Source organism: Cavia porcellus, unplaced genomic scaffold (genome assembly GCF_034190915.1).
Source record: "Cavia porcellus strain 051 isolate PalLab524CR breed Dunkin Hartley unplaced genomic scaffold, mCavPor4.1 scaffold_6, whole genome shotgun sequence".
In the NCBI taxonomy this organism is placed as follows: Eukaryota; Metazoa; Chordata; class Mammalia; order Rodentia; family Caviidae; genus Cavia; species Cavia porcellus.
This window is the reverse complement of record NW_026947489.1, coordinates 101,112,598-101,129,783: the sequence shown is the minus strand read 5'-3', so window position 1 is coordinate 101,129,783 and position 17,186 is coordinate 101,112,598.

The window sequence follows — 17,186 nt, the reverse complement described above, 5'->3', positions numbered from 1 at the left end:
TGGCCACTGTTGGTGAGGAAGGCTGTAGTGCATAGGTGACTGACTCAAGCAGCTGGAGGGAGACTGGTGCCTTTGGTTGATGGCCTATCTTATGCTAGGCATATACTCTTGGGAAAGAGGAGTATGTTTTTCTGTAGGGAAATAGGCTTCTGGTGGATTGACTGCACCTTTTCAGTAAATATGCTCCTAGAAGCTGAGACTTAGGATTTGTACCCTGTGCAATTGATAAAGCCAGCTAAAATTAAAGGCATAGAAAAATTGAGGATAAATAAAAAATAGATGCTACCAAACAGAACATCAAGAGTTAATGTATTTTATCTCAAAGGGATATAGCTCAAGGCAAAGATTAACTGCTAAATCTAATGTTACTTCAAGATATGAGAAATAAAGATAATCTTATATGTACTTAATAACGTAACCTCAAATTGGGCAAATTCTTTACTATACCTGGAGGTTTTTAAACATTGAAAAAGCAAACCGGCAACCCAAAAAAGGTATAAAGGATATGAACAGTATAATGTGCTTTTCTAATTTATCAGATACAAAGTGTAAAAAAAACACAAATTGAGGTTACACATGCAAGTACACATGCCATTTTTATAAAAATTGACCTGCCCAAAGTCGCAGCAGGATACTGTGGTATGGGCCAAATCTACCCCACTTTTTGTGAATAAAGTTTTATTGGAACAACCACCACTCCATAGGCTATGATTTTTTTTTAACCAGGATCAAACTCATGACTTTGCAATTGTTAGGCAGGTGCTTGTGCCAGTGAGCTAAATCCCCAGCCCTCTAGGCTGTGATTCTGAGAACAGGCTGAGGTTTGGAAAGGATGGGTGGGAAATGGTCACTTCATTCCTCGTGCTTTCTCACCCAATCTTGATATTTTGTGATTAAAACAGTCAAGCACACCCTAATAGGTATTCATCTGTCTTGGTAACTTGTGTCACTAAGACACAATACCCAACACTTACAATTTAAAGAAGGAGAGGCTTATTTTGGCTCATGAGTTTTAGAAGTCTCAGTCCATAATTGGCTTCTCCACAGCCAGAAGGGTCTGGACAGAGGATAACTTCATCTTGTAGCAACCAGGAGGCAGAGGGAAAGGAAATGCTGGGGAGGGAGATCTGTGTTTCCAGGTTATGCTCCCAGTTACCCACCTCCATCTATGCCCTACTTCCAGACAAATCAGGTATAGCACCACCATGATCCAGTCACCACTTCTCTAAACAGTGAGGCTTTTGAGAGACATTCTAGATGTAAACAGTAATATCCCCAAAATACCTATGCTTATCTCATTATACAAAATTAGTCTTGTCAATCACCACAGAGTTAATAGGTCTACCATTGCTGAGAAGTCCAAGACCAGAGTCTCTGAAGCTCAAGGAAGACTCAACTGTGAGTCCCTGTAAAAAGAAAATTAAATATTTCAAATATTCCCATTCCAAAAGGGAGGATGGAAGGGAATTAAACCAAAGAAGATGAAAACCCAATGGGGCAAACATTAAACCCTATATATCTGCATCCAGTACACAGCTGATTGTGGTGAGAAGTGAACTCACAAGAGCTTGGGCAGCCCTAACACTAGAACATCGGTTGCAGCCCTCATGCCCTCTTTCTTAGTCACTGTGCTCACCACCTGCAATTTTCCTTAGCAGATGTTTCATATATCTAGCATTGCAAGATTCCTGGGATCTCCGTGACACTTCTGGTAGTCTCACAGCTTCATGTATTGCCATCTCAGGGGCACACTGCCTGCCCTAAAATCTGACATCTGGGTGGAACCCTGCCTGACCCTACAACTCCTGCTCTTGCATGCCCACAAAACTAGAACCATGTGAATTATAGAGGCCCACAGTGGATGATACCAAACCTGCCACCCGCTGAAGCAGTATCTGGGTCCCCTTTCATAACTGCTGCAGAGATCTCTAAGTACTTTGACATCTAAGAACTGTGAAATGAATTCCTGGAAACCTGTTTTCCTAGGTGGCCACTCTTGAGCAGGGCAACCTGGGACTCTAAAAGCAGTCTTCAAGACTATACACTTAACCCTTTACATTGTTGTGCTTCCAAAAAAGTGAGTCTTGCCAATTCCAAAGATGTCATGAAGCTCTTTCCAGTTGTCCTGATGCAAGCACTTGGCTTTTTTTCAATGTTTATCTTTTCAACAACCATGATCTTCAAGGACCAACTTTGCAAGTGCTTCCTTTGTGGCCAAGCTTTGCATCATTTGCATCTCTGTTTTTTGTTCCTAATTTTCATTCTAAATGTGACTAAAAGTGGACATCAATATCCATGCCACAACCTAAATGTTGGACTGCCTTGAAGTTTCCTCTGCCAAATTAATCCTTAATCTCAGTCTCCTGCAGATTTTTAGAACATGGGTAAAATATAGACAAATTTTCCACCCAATCATAAATAGCCTTGAGTCCAAATGAGGTAAAGTAGAAGACGTAAAATAGGTACAATAGACAAGAAAATCTGTTTTTTTTTTTAAGAAAAGAACTAGTATCGGTACATATACCTTGTTTAAATTTTTCCCAAGACATAACAAGCCTGGGAAGTGTCTTCTTCCTGCAAATGTGCCTCTCACCAGTGTATAGACCATCTCTTTTCACCTGTAAAATATAAGACTTGCCCTTATGAAGGCTCTACATTTTTACCACCTGTTATGGTTGTCATCTATGAATACCTTGCCCTGCAGAAAGTGCTGTCACTTTTCATCTATAAATTAAATCCCTTCTTCCCATAGATTCACAAGTTTGCATATTTTAACCCTCAAAATTCTTAAAAGTGACCCAGCCTCAAACTACTGTGTCTCATTTCTCTGATGCATGCACTGTATTTCATGTGCACTTTAAAAATTCTGCCAAATCCTTTTATGCCTCTTTCTGATTCATCTTCAAGACTGTGTTAGGAGGCAGCAAGCCTGCTGCTTGGCTTGCAGGTGGGATGTGTTTAGGCTTCTCAGTGCCACTTTGGAAACCTCCTAGGACTCTGGTGACAGCTGCAAAGGAAATTCTTGTTCCCAACTGAAACCTTGTAGCCTTGCCCTTTATCATCTATATTTCTATCCATATTCTGTTCTTCTGAGCTATGACCAGAATCTCACCTTAAGAACAGTTTATGACATTCCAAGTTTTCTCTAGCTGACATCTCCAAACCTTTCCAAACTTCCTGTGAACCAGTTCCAAAGGCTCCTGATGGTTGGGCGTATTCACAGCAATGGACCCACTTTCCTAGTACCAAATCTGTCTCAGTCATTTTCCTTGTCACTGATACCCAACACTCAATCACAACTTTAAAGGAAAAGAGGTTTGTATTGACTCTTGGTTTTAAAGGTTTCAGTCCATAAATGGCTGACCTGAAGGCAGGAAGCTGAGAGAGAAGGGAGGAGCCTCTGAGGGAGATTCAACTTTCTGGGTAATAGCCCGGATTCCACATTCTAACATCAAGCAAGTCAGCTGTAGTGCCACTATGATCCAATCACCTTCTAAAATCCCTGCTTCTGAATACATGGAAGTACATTCTAGATCTAAACCGTAACACCTCTATCTTATATTTTTGTCTTCCGATGGTTTAGTTAGCCATCTCCACAGACACTGTGGAGCTCCTCTGCTTGGAGTCTGTTGTATTTACTTCTTTGCCTTTGACAGCTAAGCCCTGCCATCTGGCCCCTGCTATTTCAGGATTTTAACATCTCTGTTTGCTCAAGGAAAATGAACATGAATATTCCCTGCCATCCACCCTGGTCAGCAAGTCACTTCTGAGTTTCTCAGCAGTATTGGTACCCAATCACCAATGCATTCATTACAGACTTCTGGGGCACATGCTGATGCAGGGAGGGCTTTGGTCTTAAATTATCGATCCATCCCATGAGCATTGTCCTGGTAAACGTTCTGCTTCAATACTTTGCTGTCTTAGTTATGTTTCTCTCAATGCTGAGACAAAATGCCCAATACCCATAGTTGAAGGGAGAAAGCTTAATTTAGCTCACAGTTTGTAGATGTTTTAGTCTATAATTAGCTGGTTCTAAGGCAGAGTGGCACATGACAGAGTGACAGCATTTTATGGTGGCAGAAGACATCAAAAGCAATGAGTGAAAGAGGACAGACAAGCCTTTTCTTCCCTTAGATTGTGTGCAGTCCACTCACCCTAGGTTGGATGCAGCACACACACACCCAGTCCCTGCACTAGACATTGAGCCAATCACAAACTAGATTCAACTGCCTCCTCAGAAAAGCCCCCCCCCCCAATTGCATGAGGCTTTAGGGGAGCTTCCAGACACAAACCATAACATTTTGCCTTTGGCCCCACTGAGATTCACGCATATCCTTTTATGCAAAAGGCATTTAGCCCATCTCTAAGCAATTGCGAAAATCTTTTAACAATTTCAACGTTGTTGAAAAGTCCAAGTCCCAAGGCTTCAAGATGTAAGGCAGATTCTTACCTGTGAGCCCCTGTACAGATGAAAAAAAGTTAAATATTTCCAACATTCAATGGCACAAGATAAAATTTTCATTCCAAAAGTTACAAGCAGGAGAATACAAAAGAATAGGACCAAAGCAAGTCCAAAATCCAGCAGGGTAAACATTAAATCTTGTAGCTCCACGTACAGCATCCAGCACAACCTGTGGCAAATTGTGGGCTCCAAAGGGCTTGGATGGCTCTGCCCACATGGCACTTCCAGTGGTTGTAGCTCCCATGTCTTGTCTCTTGAGCTGACTTTGCTCCCTCCTTTCAGGTTTCCTTACATGATCCGTGTTCCTGGCTTTTCCAAATTTCTGGGATCTCCACTACACCTTTGGCTTCACCCCACTTCCCTCTTGGGACACAATGCCTGACCTCCGAGGCTTTCTGAAATTAGAGTGGAAACATTCTTAACACTACCACTCTTGAATTCTGCATGTGCCTAAAACTAGTACCACATGGATGATGCCAAGGTTTGCTGCCAGCTGGAGCAGAAGCCAGGCTTTTCTCTCTCTTGCCTGTAGGGGTTGATTGAATCGCTCAGGGCTCTGAATCCAATTCCAAGGAACAAATTCTGTAGGCTACTCCTGTTCTGGAACATGGTGAGGCCCCTCCTATTCTGGAACATGGTGCTCTGCAACTTTACTCTCAAAAATCTTTTGCTTTTGTGATTCTGAGGCTGCAGTGGGTGTAGACTTGCTGCTTTTTGTGATGCATTCAGACCATCTTTTCTATTGAAAAGACCATCTTTTCTATTCCTTCATGGCAACCAAGATCTCCCCAGCTCTATCACTACAGTTCACAGCTTAACTGGAACTCCTTGCTGGCTAAACTCACATTTTGAATCACTTTATGTTCTTGATTATCAACATAAACTTGGCTAAAAGTCTCCAAATTGTCCATACTGCCATCTCAACATTTGGCTGCCTTGACATTTCTTCTGCCAGATTAATTTAGTCTGCCCTTAATCTCACTCTCAGGTGAAATCTCTAGAGATGAGCAAAGTTCAGACCAACTTTCTACCAAATCATAACACATATCATCTGGAGTCCAACAACCAATGCAGTCCTTCTCAGCAGTCCTTCCTGTGCCTGGTCTTTACCAGCAGGATTTCTATTAGCTTTCTGATCTCTGAGTTCTGAACAAAATCTCTCATACAGAGCAACCTGAGGCATTCTAGCTCTTCTTTTCAGGTGAGATTTCTGAACCTTTCCAAATTCTTTCCACAAGCCACCCCCAAAGACCTGTGAACCACATAGTCAGGTATAGTCACAGTAATGACCCCATTCCTGGTACCAAATTGTGTTAGTTACTTTTCTCTTATTGCTGAGACAAAATACAACACAAAAAGTTGAAGGGAAAAAGACTTATTTAATTCACAGTTTGTAGAAGTATTAGTGTATAATTGACTGGTTCCAAGGCAGGGTGGTACATGGCAGAGGGGCATAGTTCATTGTGACAGAAGACAGCAAAAGTAACAAGAACAAAGTAGGAGAGACAAACCTTTTCTTCCCTCTTATTGTATGCAGTTTACTCGCCCTATAACAGGTGTAGCATTCACACCCCTAATACCAGCACTAGACAGTGAACCAATCACAAACTCTAGATTCAGCTGCCTCTGAAAAGCCTGCCCCCTGTGACCACATGAGACTTTGGGAGGACATCCAGACACAAGCCATAACATTTGCCAAGGCAGTTCCAGCATCTTGACCTCATTTACCTCTTTTTTTAAAATTTTATTTTGAACAAATACAAATGAGAAAGTACACAAAATGAGGTCATTCAAAACAAAAGGATGGACATAGCACATAATTAAAACCACAATACAAGATGATCTACAATGGCTACTATGATGTCTCTTGTTTATCTTCAGTAGAATTGTCTTTATCATTAGGCATAGTAAAATGGAACATAGCAGTGCAGAACAAAACAATATCAAAACAAAACACTGGAGACATTATAGGACTTCAAAAGCAGGTCATAGTCAAACCAGAATGGGTATCCTAGTGGATCTTATTGTCTTCAGAGTAGTTGATTATGTTCTCAGGCTTGATGCTATCAAACAACAGATTCAGATAAAATCAGTCAAGACAAGACAGTGATCTAACAAACCAGATTCAAATAAGATCAGTCATAATAAGACACTGTAAGTAATAAAGGGCTTCAGATTAAGTTAATAGGAAATTAAAGATGGTTACAATATCCTGCTATTTTTGGAATACCTGTCTCTGCTCTCAAATCTAGTACAAGTAGACAGACTGGAACAGAAGATAATCAAACTAAACAGCGATGAAAACAATGTGGATTTTAAATCATGACACACTATTAATGTGCTCTGCCTTTCTTTTTTAGACAGTTCTTTCCCTTGCACTTTCTTTCTTTCTTTCTTTTTTTTTAAAGAAAAGGAAACAAAAAAAATACATGGAGATTAAAAAAAAGGGTAGAAATAATACAAAATTACAGACAAACAAAAGGTAAGAAATTGCTGATTGATAAGTTACACATTGTCATCTTTGAAATAGCTGTTCAGGTTATAGAATTAAAGTATTTAGAATGACATTGAAAAAGTGACCCTACAAACCATTCTGCTCTATGATCGAACAAAAGCTCAGTAATATGATTATCAGTCCTACACATTTGTTTTACATCTCAAAGAGGGTAAGATTAAACATATCAAAACAGAACAGAACATTTAAAAAAAAATAAAAAAGAATAAAAAACAATTTAAAGAAATACAGATTTCAAAGCAAGTCCACTGGAGATCTTCATTATCTAACTGTCTCTAGCTTCTTACAAATAGTTGTCCCTATCTTCACCCACTTTATATACTTATTGCATATTATAGAACTAATCCAATCATTACAGGATGATGAAGTCTTTTTAGGTCCTCAAGTTCCAAATTAGGGAAGACAATACCAACTACCATCGCATCTCTCATTCTCTTTGTGATAGCCGTCCCCATCTCTGCATATGCTGAAGTTGAAGTGAAGAAACCAGTCTAATGTCATTCTAATCAGCAAACAATAAATTGCTAGAATTTATATTATAATGCTACAAAATAAGCCTCGGGTTTCTCAGCGTCTCTTCCTCAGAGTATCTGTTCCTTACATCTTGCATTATATAATCTGTTCCCGTAAATAATTTTTAAAAAATCCATGTGTGAATTTCTACCTATATTATTATAGGGAAATGTAATATTATATGTATTATAGGGAAAACCAAGTCATAGCAAGACAGCAAAACAATTTCCTAGAAAAACATGCAATGGGAGCAAAGGCTGACTTCTGGGAGAACATGGCGGACAGATAACAGCAACTACCAGAGGCTCTCTGAAAGACTCGGCTCAGAAGCCAGGAATGGTGCGGATTAAGGAGACATAAGCAGGTGGAGATATGCTCTGCTGACTCAGGAATGAACTGGGCTGAGAGAAACCAACGTGGAATGCAGTCCTGGTGCTAAAACAGGAACAGAAAAGCCTCGGTGTGGAGGCTGAACCCTGCGCCATTGTAAGCCGCGATTTGGGTTTCCCGCCGCGCGGCGGCTGGCTGCCTCTACAGTGGCTCGGCAAGGAGAGAGACGCGCAGAAGCTCTGAGAACGGCAATCTGCGAACGGCAGGGAGGTGTGCACTGACTTGTGGTGAGGTGAGTGAGAGAAACTGACACTCTACCACAGTTTGACTCCAGCAGAGGACTTTCTGGGCCCGAGCAGTCCTGCGGGAGCAGGGCGCAGTGGCGACTCCAGCCACACATCCCCCTCTCGGGCGGGATTGGTGAAAAGTGCCTGGCCTGCGTGACGCTGCCAGCGGACCTGGTAGACTGTTCCAACCCAGATCCCAGAGCCTGACGGTGGCCGGGAGGGGAGAGGCGTAGGCTGCCTGTTCCGTAACTCCCTGGTGCGCAGCGGTGAGCGGGAACACCTAACTGGCGCAATTCGATCAGGCTGTGGCTGACTGGGAGAGAAGCTGGGCCTCTTATATAAGCTTGCATATATAAGGAACAGAGAAGAAGAGGCAGCATGGGAAGAGGCAGCAACAAGAAAGGCTCCTCGGCCCCCAATTCTGAGAAACAGGCAATAGCAGACACCGCATCAATACACATAAGGCACCATATAGAGAGCCTCATAGACCAATTCAGGAATGAAGTTATCAACGACCTGAAGCTAGAAGTATGCAGAATAGTTACAGAAATGCTAAGCACCACCCAAGAAAAAACAGGTGGTGGAATGGAAGAACAGAAAAAAAGGGGAGAATTGTTTGATGGAGAAAACAGAGAAAGCATAGAATACGTGAAGCAGGTTCAAAGGGACTACCAAGATACTAAGAAGTCTATAGAAGACTGGCATAACAGCTTGAAAGAAACTAAGGACAGACTATCTGAACTGGAGGACAGACTTGTAATATGGGAGAATGAAATGAAAAACTTCTTAAAAATAACAAAGAAACAAACAGCAATAATACAAAGACAAGAAGATGATAAGAGGATCCATAACTTAAGGATTAAGAACATAAAAGAAGAAGTAGGGACACAAACAAGTGAACTACAAAAGCTACTCACAGAAATAATCCAGGAGAATTTTCCTAATTTAGCAAAAGGTAAAGATACTCAGATGTATGAGGCATACAGGACCCCAGCTACCTACAACCCAAACAGAGCAACACCCAGGCATATAATAATAAAAATTCCAGAAATTCAATACAAGAACAGAATATTAAAAGCTGTAAGAGACAAGAAACAGACCACTTACAAGGGAACACCCATCAGAATTACAGCAGATTTCTCTGCACAAACCTTCAAATCACGAAGAGCGTGGGGGGGAAATAATTCAAGCATTGAAAGATAATAATCTCCAGCCAAGATTGAGATATCCTGCACAACTGTCCCTGGAAATTGATGGAAAAACAAGGTGCTTCCAGGATAAAGAGGAACTGGGGGAATTTGCAACCACCAATTCAACTCTACAGAGAGTATTGCAGGATATTCTAAAAAAGAAAAATACAAAGAATCCAGAAATAATGGCAGAGAGGCCACAACGAATGGAGCAGAGAACAAAATGAAGAAAACAAACTGACAGCTACTGACAGAAAAAGAGCTCAACAGAAATGAGGCAGAGAAGATTGGATGATAGGAACAGCTATTTTGGAGAAAATGACATCTTAATAGGTAATACTGATTTAGTATCATCTTGTTTTGAAGTCTCATCTAGCTTTTGTCCTTCTGTCTCCAATGGTCTAAATAGGCTGTATCTTATTGGATTTTATTATGTACGATAGTATAAGCAAAAACCTTTTAAAGACAAGGAGATTATATAGAAACCATTGTTCATTTTCTGATTCTAAATACTCTGTAATGCTGTCATTCTCTTGAATGGTTTTACATTGTTTTGATATACTTAATGCTACAGTATACGAAGTTGTACTCAAGGATTTCAAAGAATGAAACAATATGGTAACTACTTTTAGGTTAGGATTATCTGGTGGTGAAATACTATTCTGCTTAAATGGTTATGTTTTGATCTGCGCTGTTTCGTTGTTATGCCCTCTTTTATCTCAATCTCCACTCCATTATTTACTTTTTTATCTTTATCCTTTTAATTAAAGGAAAAAATAGCAGGATATATTATAGTAACCCACTTTGACTTTTCATTACCTTGATTTAAAGCCCTGTATTACTCTCACCATCTGGTTTTTAACTGATGTTCCCCTATTCTGTTTTGCTGGATAGTATCAGGTTCGAAAGTTTAGGCATCAGCTGTGAAGATAATGAGATTCATTATGACACCCATTCTTGTTGACTTTTATCTACTTTTGAAGACCTACAATGTCTCCAATGTTTTGGTTTTGTCGGTTTTATTCTTTACCGTTTTGTTCAATTGTATTATAACTAACGATATAGGCAATTCTATTAGAGATAGTGGGAGGCATTATGGTAACCATTGTTGATCACCTTGTATTATGTTTTTACATTATCTATTATGTCCACCCTTTTGACTTGACCGATTCTGTTCTGTTATGTCACATTTGGTTTTACTCTCTTCCAAAAAAGTAATAAGAACCATGGGAGCAATGAAACCCAAAATGTGTAATAGTCATGGTACAAAAGAGAGGAAAAGAAAGTGCTCCAAACTATATAACTGCATGTATATTTAAGTGTATAAGATAGAAAATGATATCACAGAGTTTTATTGGATCAATGAACAGAACTTTTTGCAGTATCATTGTTGGAATGTCCACTGTACAAGCTTTAATTTTGTGACTTGAACAATTATTTCTAAGATGACAATATGTAATCCATTAACTAGTGGTTTCCTACTGTTCATTTTTTTTTCTGTAAATCTGTATAACTTGTACCCTTTCCCTGCTTTTTTTTTCTTTTCTCCTTAAATAAAATTAAAAAATAAATAAATAAATAAAAGATAGCAAAGGCTTTCCACGGCCACGGACTCACCAATATTAATACCTTTGCTTTTTCTTTCCTTCTGTTCATGTACCTCCCTCTTTTTATTAAAAAATGGTTTTAGAGTGAAAAAAAAAAAGAAAAACATGCAATGGATAAGACATATAAGACTACAATATAAATGATCTTCCATAGCTACTATGTTTTCTCTTGTTATTTTCAATAGATTTGTCCACAACACTGGCTTATTATAGTTAAACATACTATCACCTATTTTTATAAAAACTTAACTTTGACAGCATTGTAGGATTTGAGAGCTGTTACTGATTCATACCAGTATGGATATCCTTTACATCTTGTGATGCTCAGAGTAGTTTCCTCTACTTTTAGGGTTGATACTAACAAGCATACCAATTTCAAATAGAATCAGTCAAGGCCAACCAATAGTTTTATGATTCAGATACAATTAAGATCAGTCATAGTAAGACAATGCAAGTAATACAGGATTTCAGTCTAAGTCAATAGGAAAGTAAGGATAGTTACCATGGTATAACCTGCTATTTTTGGTTCTAGAGGTCTGTGTCCTCAAATCTGACATGAGTGGACAGACCAGAACAAATTAAATTCAATCTAAATATGGCACTAGGACTACTGTGTCTTTTAAATCATTATACACCATTAGCAATGACCTCTGCTTTTTTTAAAATATAGTTTCAGAGCTGTCTATACTAAAGACTATAGCTTACCGTCTCTGCCTCATGTCTGCTACTCCACTTTTCTGCTATAATTTGTCCACCTTATTCCCTCATTCCATTGTCTGCCCCGTTCACTGAGGCCTCTCTGCCACTGTTGCTGGAATCCTGATATCTCTTCCTCTCTTTCTCTGTAATGTCCTTCAGCACTCTCTGTAGGGTTGGATTGGTGGCCACGAATTCCCACAGTTCCTCCTTGTCTTGAAAGTATCTTATTTCTTCATTAATTTTTAGAGAGAGTTTTGATGGGTATATGAACTTTGGTTGCATATTTTTTTCTTTCAGGACTTGGAATATTTCTCCCCACTCCCTTCTTGACTTAAGAGTTTGTGTTGATAAGTCTGCTGTTATTTTGATAGATTTCCCATTATAGGTAACGTGCATCTTTTCTCTGGCTGCTTTTAATATTCTGTTCTTTTGGTGGATTTCTGGGATCTCGATTATTATATGTCTAGGCATAGATCTGTTTTGGTTGTAAGTAGCTGGTGTTCTGTATGCTTCTTTTATCTGGATATCATTTCTTGTTGCTATACATGGGAAATTTTGCTTTAATATATCTGTGAATATTTTTTGTATTTCATTTTTGGATGCTCCTGCTTCCTCACTCACATTCTTTATTCTTAGGTTATGTATCTTTTTGTCATCTTCTAGTTTTAGAATTGCTTCTTTCTGGTTCCTTGTTATTTTTAAAGAGGCTTTTTCTTTCACGTTCATAGGCCCTAAATCTCTCTTCAAGTTTCAGAAGGCTGTCTTTAGTTTCTGTCAAGGCATTTTGCCAGTGTTCAATGGAGTTTTTAGTTTCCTGATATTCTCTTTGGATCTGTTTCATGTATTCTAAGTTATGTTTAAATTCTTCTTCAGATGCTTCTCTTTCTTTTCTGATTTCCTCAGTTCTTCCATCTGTGTTCTCTTGGGCGGGGCTTGTCATTTCTTTAATTAATCTCTTTATATCTTGCCTCACTTGGATCAGGAGTACAGCTTTAAATTCCTCTATGAGATCATGTAGGTACTTTTTAATTTCGGCTGATGCTGTGTCGAGTAGTGGATGGTTACTGTGCTTGTTCTCTTCAGTGTTTAGTTCTCCTGGGATTATTTTCTCTTGTTGGGCAGCTGGAGACTTTTTTAAAATTTTTATCTCTTGTCATGTTTCTGGTTTCTTTCAGACTGTCCTGGAGTTCCCTGGCCCTCTCCGAATTGCTTAGGGCCTTTCAGAAGCATGCTGGCTTGAGTTTTTGCTGTCCTCCCCAATTTACTGTTATCTGGGGTAGGCTGGGATGCAGGGGTGGTACAGGCTAGTCTCTAGCCTCTGTGTCAGTTAGTTCATAAATTAGGCTGTACTTTCTGGTTGTCACTGAGTTGTGACTATTTTGTATCTGCTTATTGGGCCCCAAGCAGAGGCTTGGTTTAGCCCCAGTAGCTCCTGCCAGTTCTCTTTGTACCAGAAGCAGCTGGGTAATGTCACTATGGCACAGGATTCTGCCCAAATCCCAGCCGTTCTCTTCCAAACCTCTCTGTGACAGAAGCACCAGAATAGCAGATCTGCCCAAAATCAAGATGTCTCCCACTAAGTTCTCTGTGTGGAGCTGAAGCCAGCACATAATCAGGCTCTGCCAGAATTCAAGATGTCTTCCACCAGCCCTCCCTACAGGGGGACCTGGTGATGTCACCAAGCTGCAGTTTCTGCCGCCAGACTAAAATGTCTGCCGCCAGACTCTGTGTTATTGATTTCCCTGTGGTGGCGGGCCAGCTGTTCTCTGGCTAACCCCAGCAGCTGCGGGGTTCCCAGTACTCACCAGAGTCCGGCGCAGGTCCTCATTCCGGGACCACCGCACACCAAGCTGCCCACCTTTCCCGCACTCCCGGCACAGCGCGGAACGGTGCACAGCGTGCGCTCCCGGCACAGCGCAGAACATTCAGATATCTGTGTACCGTTTAGATTTGAAATGCCAGAGCCTTGTGCATCCCCTCTGGTGCAGCGGTGCAGTCCTGGCTGCTACTCGGAGTCCCGGGTCTCAGTTTCCCGCAGTCACCAAAAGCAACTCAGCTTTTCCTGCTGGGTCCACAGGTCAGTTTGTTGTTTTAAATGCGTGGGATTTGCAGCCTCCCGTTATCAGCATTCATGGTCTCAGCACGCCTTTAAATCCTCCAGCTGTACTGTCTTGGTTAATAAGAATTGCTATCGATTTGTCTGGCCCTCTCCATGTTGTCATTTTTTAGCTTCTAATATAATTTTTCCAGAGAGACTCTTCGCTCGATCCCCTAGCAAGCTGGCATTTTTTTTCCCAGACCACCCTTGCACTTTCATAGGGTGCATTGTACATATTGGGTCCCACTAGCTCCATTAGTTTTTAGATTAGGGAGGCAACCCGCTATTTACCTAAGTGGTTCTGAACCTTTTTACACCTGAGACTGATTTTAAGTTGTATTCCTTTACCTACAAAAGCCTCAAGGTTTTCCTTCCTTTTAGCTGAGTAGTTCTCCACTGCAAAAAAAAAAAAAAAAAAAAAAAAAAAAAAGTGTCACGTCTTTCCAATCTATCTGCAGCTGCTGAATGAGATACCCCTATTTCTCTCTGGTTTCCTGTTACATCAAGCATTTTTTCATCTTTGACTTTCAGTCCATAAACCCTTTTCAGGTTGATTATATTCCCTATGCAGACCCTATCTCCTGACCTACTCACCTGTGTTTCTTTTTGTTAGTGTATCAAGGCCATCTATGTTAAGAAATTATAACCAACCTTCTCTGCCTCATCTCTGCTCTGCTATTTTTCTGCCATTGGTTGTCTACTTTTCCCCTTCATTTTACTGTCTGCTCCATTCATTACGGCTTCTCTGCTACTGTTCCTGAAACCCTGGTGCCTCTCTCTCTCTCTCTCTCTCTCTCTCTCTCTCTCTCTCATCTTTCAGTATTTTTTGTAGGGTTGGATTGTCATGTTCCTCTTTGTCATGGAAGTATCTTGTTTCTCCATTAATTTTGAGAGATAGTTTTTCAGGGTACATCAGTCTGGGTTGGAGGTTATTTTCTTTCAGGGCTTGAAATACTTCACTCCAAGCTCTTCTTGATTTGATGGTTTGTATCAAGAAGTCTGTTGTGATTTTGATGGGTTTTACTTTATAGGTGATTCATTTCTTTTCTCTGACAGATTTTAATGTTCTGTTCTTGTGTTGGATTTCTGGAATCAATTATTATATGTCTGGATGTAGATCTAATTTGGTTGTAGCTGGCTGGAGTTCTGTATGCCTCATATATCTGGATATCATTTCCTTTTCCTATGCTTGGGAAATTTTCCTTAATTATTTCTATGAATTGCCTTTGTATTTCATTTGTGTTTATCCCTGCATCTTCACTCACAGTTTTTATTCTTAAGTTATAGATTTTCTTGTCATCTTCTAGCCTTTGTATTGTTACTTCCTGTTTCCTTGTTATTTTTTAAGAGATCTTTCTTTTCACAATCACACATTGCAAGCCTGTCTTCAAGTTTTGATAGTCTATCTTTAGTTTCTTTCAAGCATTTTTGCCAGCTTTCAATGGAGTTTTTAATTTCCTTTGAAATCTCTTTGAAACTGCTTCATGTATTATAGATTTTTAAAATATTCTTCATTTAATATTAAAAAATTCCTTTTTCTATGTTCCTCTATTCTTCAATCTGCATCTTCTTGAGAGGTACTTAGCATTTCTTTTATTAATCTTCTTATATCTTGCTTTACTTGTATTAGTATTTCTGTTTTTCTATAATGTCATGCCATTAATATTTTCTGTTCTTCTCTAATGTCATGAAGATTTTCTTTATGTCAGCTGATGCCATGTCTGATATTGCACGTTTGCTGCCCTTGATCTCTTCTGTGTTTAACTCTTCTGGACCCATATTTCCTGGGTTAGTGGCTGTAGACTTTTTCTTGTTTCTTTCTCTTGTCATGTTTCTGATTTTTTTCAGACAGGTATATGGTGGAGGTTCCAGGCCCTTTCTGTATTGGTTATGGTTACTGTGAAACATGCTAGCTAGGGATTGCTGCCCTCTCCAGTTTGCTGTTGACCACTGAGGTATGAGCAGGGGCAGTGCAGGCTGGCCCTTCCCCTCCAAGCCAGTCAACCTCTGGGAGTCTTCACCACGTTAGTGTGTGCTGCATGGATGCAACCAGTTCAGAACAACTTCAGAGGCAAGTTCATCCTTGGCTATTGGGTCCTGCTCAGGGGCGGGACTCAGTCCAAGCCTTTTCCACCAATCTGCTCCTCACCAGGAGCAGCCAACTAAAGCCACTACAGTTCCAAGTTCAGGCCTGTCCTGCCCGATTCCAAGATGTTGCCCAGCTGGTCACTGCCTCCCATGGGAGGACCAAATTCCAAGCACGCACCATGGGCCAGTGCAGATCTCCATGCTGGCTCCATTCTCTGTTGTGATGCATCCTCTTGCCAAGGTCCTCAGGTTCACCAATCCCTGACTTTAGTGAGACCATGAGTTGGACTGGCTCTGGTGAGAGCGTGTCTGGCTCCAGCCTTCCATCCACACTTTTCTTTTTCTTTTTCCTTAGTTTCTTCTTGGGTCATGAGAATCCTTCTCCTTTTGTGTGGTCTTCTCTATGCTGTTAAATTCTAGCATCTGAGCTGTGTCTCTCAGAGAGGTTCTTTGATTTATTCTGAGGAGTGCTGTCAATACATTTGTTACCATCCATGTTAATCACACTTTTTTTTTTTTGTACTGGGGATTGAACTCACTTGCGTTTGCCAAGCAGGCACTTACACCGCTGAGCTAAACCCCCAGCCCTCTCAGAGAGGTTCTTTACCTTGCTACTTATCTATCCACCATCTTGCTCCCCCATCATTAACTCTTAATCAAGCAAGATAGAAATATTTTGCAGATCTTGGGGAGACAAGAATGCCTCAATAAATTTGCCTTAGAAGAGATGAGATGGAAATAAGAAAATAACAAAAATTAAAATAATACATCTCAGTAGTTGATGAAACAAGTAAATACCAAGAAATATGTAGAAATTGTATATAAATATAATCCATGTGTATGCATTTGTATGCTGTATCTGTCAACCTTCAAATTCATGTTTTTAATTACATATGGAGCAACATATGTAAAACCTTAAACTTACAAATTAAGCAAATCTCAATTTAATTTTATTTTTTTATTTAAAGAGAAAAAAGGACATAAAAAACAAAGCAGTAAAAGGGTACAAATAATACAAAATTTCAAGAAAAAAATATACAGTAAGAAATCACCAGTTAATAGGTTACATATTATTTTCCCAGAAACAGTTGTCCAAATTACAAAATTAAAGCATTTAAAGTGGACATTCATACAGTGAAATTGGAGACAGTTCCTTTCAATGATCCAACAAAAGCTCAGTAATATAGTTTTCCATCCTACACACTCGAACGAACCTGCGGTTATATCCCTTAGTCCACCTTCCTTTCCTCTCTTTTTTACAATAACAATTAGACTTTTTGGGTTTTATTACTCCCATGGTTCTTATTACTTTTTTTTTTTGAAGAGAATAAAACCAAATGTGACTAAGCAAAACAGAGTCAGTTAGAACAGAAGGGTGGGCATAGCATATGATGCAA